The sequence below is a fragment of the Dermacentor silvarum genome, unplaced genomic scaffold (genome assembly GCF_013339745.2).
Source record: "Dermacentor silvarum isolate Dsil-2018 unplaced genomic scaffold, BIME_Dsil_1.4 Seq153, whole genome shotgun sequence".
Classification (NCBI taxonomy): Eukaryota; Metazoa; Arthropoda; class Arachnida; order Ixodida; family Ixodidae; genus Dermacentor; species Dermacentor silvarum.
The window spans coordinates 85,898-96,048 of record NW_023605772.1 but is presented as its reverse complement, the minus strand read 5'-3'; the positions used below and the strand labels follow the sequence as shown (position 1 = coordinate 96,048).

General features: G+C 45.7%; 1 long non-coding RNA gene across 1 annotated transcript; it reads right to left on the bottom strand.

Annotated features, from left to right (window-relative positions):
- Window positions 1-794: 794 nt before the first annotated feature.
- Window positions 795-2,190, bottom strand: LOC125941733 (uncharacterized). The gene is made up of 2 exons (XR_007464575.1): window positions 1,950-2,190; window positions 795-928 (listed from the first exon to the last, which is right to left on the bottom strand). It is a non-coding gene; the product is annotated as an uncharacterized LOC125941733 (long non-coding RNA).
- Window positions 2,191-10,151: the final 7,961 nt, after the last annotated feature.

Sequence of the window (10,151 nt, the reverse complement as noted above, 5' to 3'; positions counted from 1 at the left end):
ATAATTATTAGAGTTTGAGATTACAGGGACAAAGTAAAACGATTGAAGAATTGTTTCAAGCTAAAGGGCACTCACAATAACATTAGTGAGGACTGCTCTAAACGAGTTACTGAGACACGGCGAAACTTGTGAATCTCAACTCTAGAAGAAAGAAAGGAGTGAAGGTAAGACTGGTTTATGACATAGTGCTGATGAACAATACACTGTACGCGTGGAATGAAAATTCCAAGGAAAAGGTCAGGTGCAAAGCATTTGCTAAGCCCAACCACCAATGACCTGCAAGACCCAAACGTGTTGACTTTAAGATCATAAACTTAAATGCTGGAAGCGTGTTGAATAAAAGCCATTTAATTGAAAGTTTAACTCTGGAACATAATCCTGACATATTGGCAATCACCGAGACATGGTTTCACATGATGTGGAAGTTACACTGCCAGGTTACGTCTTAATAAGGAAATATTGACACGTATACATGTTTATCTTTCACCGGTGGCCCATAGAGAAAGGAATTCAACAAGAGGGGACACTCCCATAGGGCCCAGCGGCCGAATTGACTGCAGCGTGCCAAGCGGTCGGTGTCGATCACTTACATCACTTCCGGTTTCGGTTTTGGGCGCGCGTATTTTGAACGCAAGCTAGCACGCCGGCTGCGCCCCCCCCCCCCCCTTTTTCCTTTTTTTTTTTTGCTCTTCGTGCAGAATCAGTTTATTATTTAGTAAAAATGATTGCGAACGATCTCGTAAAGTCCCATCGAATCTGTGCCACGTGCAATTTCACAAAGTAGACGCAAGACCTTTTGTTCAATGAGGAAATATTTATTTTGCTCTATATAAAAGCTCGTTCCGCGCTTTTTGTGCGTTCATCCAACGTTGTGACACCAGCAGATAAGGCAGTAGTTCCTGTATGAAGCTCCACCGGACGGCACCAGCTGAAAAATAAAGTAAATTACAAGCATGTTACATTTGCAAGCAAGTAACAGCATGTTACAAGCATGAGTCATTTTGGTATTTAGACATAGGAATACTGCGTGTAGAGGCGAAACGTGCGAAAGCGGTGAATGGGCGGCCTTACAAAAAGCAATTCGCTTTTACATACATGGCGTAGAAAATACCCGACTCATCCCAAACATATATGAAAACATCTGATTTCCAAGCGTTCCCCCATTTTTGGGAATTATTTCCTGCACTTTGGCAGCACAATTACACAAGCGACTTCGCGTTTCCAAAACTTGGCCTCGGGCGACGCGACGGTACGCTACATACATAGAGACGGACGCAACAGGCACTCAAGACAAATGCGTGGGTGCAATGCCTTTTTTCAGTCCTTTAGAAGACGGAATTTTCGAATTACAAGTTTCTGATATGTTCCTCGGCGTTATCTTTCGCGCGTTCTGCCGGCGCCAGCAGAACACCCCGTGTTATCACTCATGGCAATCGGCCATAGCGTTTTCAACAGGCGTGAGTACCGAAAGAAGGTATATGTTGTTGCGGAGCCACAAAAAACGTCACAGACTTGTCCCTCTAAGATTCATTACACGCCAAACTAACTTTATCACCACGGCCGAGCTGCTTATCGCTAACTGCGTCACAGCGCGCTGTGCGGCCAGCGTGCCTCAAAAGTACCCCAGAAAGTAACGAAATTACTTTTCAGTAATGCCTGGCGTCAGAAAAAGCGGCACAAACATCTCCTAGCAAGATGAACTAGACTACACACCACGGCTGAGTTCTCGCTAACTGCGACACGGCGCCCTGTGCGGCCAGTGTGGCTCAAAAACCGAAATAAGTTACAATAGTCCCATAGGATGCGTCGGAAACATGTCTCAGCACGATTCATTAACTCAAATTAACTGCGCTAGGATGGCCGAGCTGTTTTTCGCTAACTGCGTCTTAAGTGTCGGTCCCGTGCCGTAAGCCTAATTGCGTCGTAGACTGTGAAACAAGATTTCTCACCTTGCCGTAGTCCAATAGTGCAGTGGTGTCTTGTCCCAGTGCAGAAGGAACGCAAGAATATGCCGAGAGCCCAATAAACCAGGTTACACTTAAAAAAGAAAAAAAGGAGACAGACGGGTCGCCGCGTGCGAGCGCTCAAACGCGCGCGCAGCCATCCTCGCTGGCTTCGGGGAGTGTCTGGCGGATGACGCATGTAACTGGCGCGTCACTGACCTGTGGCTAGGTAAGGCAAGGAAAATAAGTCGCAAAGCTTAAGTTCATTTATACGCAAAACGTTTTAGTTTTCGCGGGAAAGAATTAAAAAAAAATAAATGCCTGTTAACTTAAGTTCACTTTCTTTTTTTTTTCGATGCTCGCGGCAGCTAACGTTCGGTGTCAAAAGTATAGCGTGACGTATGGTGACGTGTTTCCTGTTGCCAGTTTTTGCCGAGTGTCCCCTCTTGTTGAATTTCTTTCTCTATGGGTGGCCGCTTTCCACCGCCTAACAAGTGTTAAACGTCATCGCTCGGCGCAGGACGCACCTGCATCGGAAGCTTCTCGACCGTTATCGATGCTTCTATCCTTCGTCTGTGGTCACCGAGGCTCATGTAATCTGATTGTATGAGCGACGCGAATTGTCTAGAACTTTCTGGAAGACACACGGGCATCAGGGATTAATCTGGAACCTTCGATGACTCAGGTATAAAAGCCGACGCGTTTCGCCGCTGATCAGATTTCGACGACCACCGACTGTGTTCGCCGCTTTCGTTGTGCTTCGAGTGTAGCTTGCTTTTGTGGGCACAGGTTCGCCCAATAAACAACCAGTTTCGTCATACACAGTTTTACTACTGCTTACTTCAGCGTCACTACTACGTGACATCTGGTGGAGGTGCGGGGTAGTTCATGCAGCGAACGCCCCCGCAAAGCCGCGATCCAAGCCCGAAACCGGAGGACAGCGCCAACGTAGCCAAGGACCAGCGAGCTAGCCGTAGGCAGCAAGGACTTTTTCCGGAGTACGGACTTCTTCCCGAGAAGACCACAGCGACCAAGAGGACAAAAGTCACGACCTCGTCAGCAGCTACCATGGCAGCCCCTGCGCCAACATCTGCAATCGTGATGCAACAACCCAGGGAGCCACCGACTTTCCTCGGTTCGCCATGTGAAGACCCCGAAAGCTGGCTGGAGGCATACGACCGGGTCGCTACGTTCAACAAGTGGGACTGCGACGACAAGCTGCGTCATATTTACTTCTCGCTTGAAGACGGCGCCAGAACCTGGTTCGAGAATAGGGAGCGTGCACTAACAACCTGGGACCTCTTCCGAGCCGCATTCCTGGACACCTTCACTAGCGTCGTCCGTAAAGAAAGAGCTGCAGCCTTGCTGGAAAACCGTGTACAGCTTCCGAATGAGAGCATCGGTATGTACACTGAAGAAATGACTCGATTATTCCGGCACGCCAACCCCGCTATGCCAGAAGACAAGAAAGTTCGCCTGTCCATGCGGGGAGTAAAGCAGGAGCTATTCGCCGGACTTGTGCGGAATCCACCAACGACAGTCCAAGACTTTCTCTCGGAGGCTACGACGATCGAGAAAGCACTGGACATGCGCAACCGGCAATACAAACGCCGTTCGACGCCACAGTACGCCGAAGTCCAAGGGCTCTCCCACGACCTACGAGACACCATCAGAGCGATAGTACGCGAAGAGCTGCAGAAGTTGCTACCATCGTCGCAGCCTCAAGTCGCTTCCATCGCCGATATCGTGCGGGAGGAAATCCAGCAATCGCTAGGACTTCCCGAATCACCGCAACCCCAGCCGGAAGCGATGACCTACGCCGCCGTCGCCCGTCGTCAAGGCCCCCCTCCGCGCTCGCGCCAGGGCCCCGTAACGCCGCAGTTCCGTCGTCCACCGCCGCCGCCGCCAGCACGCCCACCCGTCGCCCAGCACAGCTAGCAGAGGGAGACGGACATTTGGCGTGCCCCCGACCACCGCCCGCTCTATCACTGCGGGAAAGCCGGCCATGTCTACCGCCGATGCCCATACCGCGAGATGGGCCTACGAGGGTTCGCCGTCAACGCGCGACGTCCACAGGTTGGCGAGCGACCACGCGACATCGCTGACTACCTCACCGGAGCCCAGTGGCAACCACGACGACCGTCACGCTCGCCGTCACCAGGACGTTACCTGTCGCCGCAGCGCCGACCATACACTGGCCCAGCCCGGGGCCGGTCCGTGAGCCCCTATCCGGGAGACTAAAGGCAGCAACCGATGGAGGTGCGGTTGCTGTACGACGCAATTCCGAAGATCCTGCGCCGCCGACGAGGAAGATTCGCAAATCTTCACGACGAGATATCAGTACCCCGCACCTCCACCACCGGCGCCGCTGTGATTGCGAAATGCCGTCTGGCACGACCTGAAGTCATCCATGTGGTGCGTCTTAAGCCTTTCTACGCCCGCTGACGACGTTAGGTACTTTGTTACTTTGTTATTGTTTTTTTTGTCTATTACGCGTGCTTTTGTTTTCGCTTTCGTGTTTGTAGCATCGGGACGATGCTTTTTAAGGGGAGGGTATTGACACGTATACATGTTTATCTTTCACCGGTGGCCGCTTTCCACCGGCTAACAAGTGTTAAACGTTATCGCTCGGCGCAGGACGCACCTGCATCGGAAGCTTCTCGAACGTTATCGATGCTTCTATCCTTCGTCTGTGGTCACCGAGGCTCATGTAATCTGATTGTATGAGCGACACGAATTGTCTAGAACTTTCTGGAAGACACGTGGGCATCAGGAATTAATCTGGAACCTTCGATGACCTAGGGTATAAAAGCCGACGCGTTTCGCCGCTGATCAGATTTCGACAACCGCCGACTGTGTTCGCCGCTTTCGTTGTGCTTCGAGTGTAGCTTGCTTTTGTGGGCACAGGTTCGCCCAATAAACAACCAGTTTCGTCATACACAGTTTTACTACTGTTTACTTCAGCGTCACTACTACGTGACAATATCGAGACGGGAGAGGAGGCGGGGTAGCACTTATGATTAAACGAGACATAGGGCTTCAAATTTTACCAGGTCCCGATGCTATTGATGCCGTATGGGTTAAGATTTGATTAAATGATCTCCATGTGTACAATGAAGTTATGTACAGACCCCCTGCTCCCCTGTTACGACTCTGACCGACTTAAGATGTTTTATGGATTCTAATATGCGGCAAAACGACAAAATAATTTTGCTAGGCAATTTGAACTTATCAGGTATTCAATGGGATTCGCAGGAAATTACAGGAGCCGAAGTAGCACATTGTGAACATCTTTTGAACCTTGGCTTTTGTTTTAACTTATGCCAAATTGTGTCAGACTATACACGTGTTTTTGAGGCCTCATTAACCAGCGGTTGCTTTCCAAATGCTTGGAAGGACGCTAAGATTATAGCTATACACAAGGGTGGTAGTACTAACGACTGCAAAAATTCCCCATGCAGTTTTACTTACAAGTACTTGTTCCAATTAAGCTTCTCAAGCATATTGTCTCCAAACATCTTTTCGCATATTTAGATGTTCACAACATAATATACCCACAGCAACATGGATTTCGAAAAGGCCTATCCACGATTACTCAGCTCGTTGAGCTTGTTCATGATCTCGCCTCTGAAATAAATTCCCAGGGTCAGGTTGATATATTATTTTTAGATTTCTTGAAAGTGTTCGATAAGGTGTCCCATGATAAACTGTTGTTAAAAATAAATGCTATCTTTAAAAACCCAAACATACTGCAATGGTTTTTCTCCTATTTCTGCAATCGCACACACTACGTTCAAGACAACACTAAAAAAAAATCAACATTTACTAACGTTATTACTGGAGTTCCGCAAGGTAGTCTTGGGCCCACTACTGTTTTTGTTTTTTATCAACGATTTACCTAAAGATAATATGGTCCCCATAAGGTTTTTTGCAAATGATTGCGCAATTTATAATCCAGTTAAATCTCCTTCTGATCAATCAGAAGTAAATCGAAACCTCCAGAAAATACATAACTGGTGCATTATTTGGCAGATGGATCTAAACGCGTCAAAATCCGTTGCAATGAGCGTTTCCAGGAAAAAAAAAAGCATCCGAGAATGGACGCACTCCATAGGTGATCACGAGCTTGCCAGAGTCGAACAACATAAATACTTATGTCTATGGATAACTTCAGATCTGCGATGGAATTTACATATCGACTCCATTTGTGCTAAGGCCAACAAAGCGCTGTGGAGACTTCGGAGAAATCTGCACAATGCCAGCACAGAAATCAAATGTTTGGTTTACAAGGCACTCGTAGGGCCACTCATGGAGTACGAAAAGGTGGTCTAGGATCCGTATACAAAAAGCAATTGCAGTAGCCTAGATGAATACAAAGACGGGCTTCACGTTTCATACTTAACAAATACCAGCGTTTACGCTCGCCAACTCAGCTTTGTAATCTAGCCCACCTTCAACCACTAGAACAAAGGACAGAGTATAAAAGGCTTAAATTGCTCTTTCAAATAATAAAGACCAAGCAAAAATTGGTAGATAAAAGTACATAGAAATAGAATCTGGGGAAACATCCAGGCACCGGCATAACATGTACATTCCTCCTCCGAGACACCACAACGATTGTTTTAAGCACAGTTTTTTCCGCGGGCGATCGATGCGGTGAACAGGCTGCCGAATTCCACTGTTTCATCTGAATGTGTACCTTTTTTCGTAAAAAAACTAAATGACTTAGTTTTTAAGGATGTATATTTTATTTTATGCTTGTTTGCTGTGTTTCATGGCTTTGGCTATCCTTTTTCAGTCATTGTTATATGTTTATAGATGTTTGTATAAGGAGAGCTTATTTTTGAGTATGCATGTTCCTGTTTTTTTCCACCGCTGTTATAGTCCAAATGAGGCTGACACTACAATAAAATGAAAATATAATGAAATTCGAAGTGGGAAGCAGTGTTATGAATTACGAGCGATATATGTTTATTCTGTGCAGGTTCATTACAGCCTTTGTAGAAAGTTTCTAATTGAAGCCTTCCACGATGCCATGCTGCCGATAATCGAAATGTTACTCAGATTCCCAGAACAACGCCACGAGAAACGGTTTAAATTTCGCGAAAATAGAGAGAATTTTAAATGAAACTTTCACTTTTGCAAGTGTTGCAGATAATTACTGAGCCCCCGTTTTCCCATGCGTTTTCATGCATCATACGAGATTCGTAGTTTTTTTCTCCGGTGTCTTCGGTGAACTCAGCAAGACATTTTGTTTATATTTGGGGAAAATTAGGGACATGGTATGGCCAATGTGTAGGCAATGTTCCAAATGGGTGGGTTAAATGTGCCTTCTCCAGTAGAATACGTATGCTAGTGGACCCTAGCGTTACTAGTTACGAATGGTGTAAAACTTAGACCTCGGCAGGGGCATAATTACAGCTACAAGTGAGGTCAGATTTTACGAACATAAGAGGAACAATACGTCAATTTTACGTGCGATGGTAAATGCGTTTTAATCAAATACAGCATCACAAAAAAAAATGTAAGCAAGTGTACGAAAGTATCACGCTGCGGCTCTTAGCTGGGTTTCCCAATATCCCAAGAGAACCCCGCGATTCAGTTATTTTATACTTTTAAGGAATAGGCAGCATGTTAAGGGCAAGGTGTTTTGTAGTTTTCACGTTTCTAGCTTATTTAGGAGATTTACGAATAATTATTTAACCCTCACATTTTTACTTTTTGATGCGGGATATATTAGTTTCGCCTGGTGTGGACCTCGCGGAACTAAAGGAGGCAGCTTTATTATTTTAGGTGACTGCAAGGACAAGTTAAAGGGTGATGGGTACGTGAAGTTCAAAATATACAGATAATTGGGGCTTTCGCCAAAAATTACGTGCGCACGCACTCTAGAATGTTTTGAGCGTGTCTGACGAGCGGGGAAGAATTGAGCTCGCTGCCCCGGCAGAACTATAGAAGCCACCAAGGCCAAATTAGGCGAAAATTGGTGCTACGCTATTGAAAATCTGTGCGAAGGTAAATGCAGTGGGATCAAACAAGGCCTTTGTAAAACAAGCAAGTCTTATTCAAGTGTTAGAGCGTGTGATACGGTCGCTATCAGCTATGTTTCCCAATGTCCCGACATAGCTGTACGGTAGAACAGGTTTATATTTTGTTGACGGGAGCGGGGGGGGGGGGGGGGGGTAACTTCAATGTGCGGCTAAATCTTTACGTTCCTGGTCCAGTTAAAAGCGTTGCAAATAATTTCCGAGCCGTCGTTTTTTACAGCTTTATGGTTAAGGGTTCTGTGAAATTTTCATTTGTGCGAGCAAAAACTATCATCATCAGCCATCGCTCATACTCCCCTCAGCAAGCAAAAAATGCAATGACTCATCACTCTCATTTCCCGGGGGAGCAGTAGGGGCCGTAGTAGGGACCGTAGTGGAGACTAGGCCTGGTCTCCTGGAGCAGTAGCTTCGCTCGTGCCAGCCTTTTCGTATGCTCCTTCTCTCTGCACGCGCATATTCCTTCTTCCTAGTTTCATTCCGCGGGAAAGAATTTGTTTACCGTGGGATTTCGTCCTATCAGATAATTTAGCGCTCGAAAATGAAACAAAACACCGGCAAACGGAGGCCTCAGGAGAGCAAGGGAGGGAGGGAGGTCACCATGGTAAATGTTATGGCGCAATAACATGTGTGTTGATGAATTACTGCCTTTTTAAAAACTTCCAGCAAGAAGTGTTCCAAAGCATTACATGCGGGCAAGTTTTTAAACAAAACAGCCATATATATATATGGACAACTTCCAAAAGTATGCGATGTAATTACACGAAACTGCAACCTTTATTGCAACTATTCAAAGGAAACAGCTTCGTTGGAAACCGGGTAGTAATTCTCCAAGATCGCACACATATGCTTTCGTGTTTTTCTTGTGAATATTGCAACTAATAATTTGATTGTACATCGTGGCATATAACCTCGACAATACTATTACCTGAAGTAGCCATACATTTATGCTGTAGACACCAAGAACAATTCCTTGTTTAATTATTAAAATTGTTTGTAGCAAATGTGCATTTTTGATGTGCGCTGCTCCACTGCTACTGGGCGGGATCAGGCACCTTTGTGAGGCACCCATTGCTTCTTGTCCCTGTATCATGTGGAGATTTTCTATAGTTGCGAGAAATAAATATACATTCAAATAAATCTTCGGCTCCCCGTGGTACACGATGTGATATATATATATATATATATCGAGAGAGAGAGAGAGAGAGAGAGAGAGAGGGAGAGAGAGAGGTCAGATCCTTTGCGGTCTGCCCCCCCCCCTCCCCTCCCCCCCCTCTCGCGAAATAGTTGGTACGCCACTGCCTCTAACGGCAGCTGAAAAAGGGCTTTGTCAGTTTCCGCATGGCAGATTTATGTTTTCTCGTATATTCGAGTATCCATCCGAAGCTATATTGTCTGCAGGTTCTGTGCAAGTCGTACTTTACGCACCCTCGGACGCTATTTATTTTCACGCATTCATTTAGGCCCTGCGCCATAATGCGCTTGGCGCCGGGCCTAGAAAAATGCCAATGTATGCTGCATTTCCGCACATGCATGTGATGCACGGCGCTTGTTGTGCTTGTCTGACGTCGGCAAAATTTTCGGCGTACATCCACTTTCGCAGAATAGAATGAAGGCGGATATTTTTAATTAAGTAATATGGTTTTCAAACATTTTTTTTTCACCTGAGAAAGGCAACTTTCGTTATTCACTAATGATCTGTGTCATGCTAGTGACAACACCCCAACCGCAGGGTCTATTATTATGGAATTTGAAAAAGCCTTCGAGTTTGTGTCGCATCATCTGCTGTTTTTAAACTTTATAAACTTGAAATAGACCACATGTACTGGACTGGTTAAAATGCTTCCTAACAAATGTATCACAGTATGTTTACGCTAACGGGAATGATTATTTTACCATCTGAGTTACCTAAGGCGTACCTCACCGTTATTTGTAAGGGCTGCTAATATTTAGTAAACTTGTTCAATAATGACCTCCCTGTCAGCATAACATCGTGTAGCAAAATTTTTCGCTGAGACCTGTCATGTATCGCGTAATTACTTGTTCTTTTATATTCCCAGTATATATATATATATATATATATATATAATATATATATAAAGAGTACTCATTGAATAGTTTTTCCTCGCTTGTTGCATCTCATTAGGTGTGTGTCTTTCTGTCT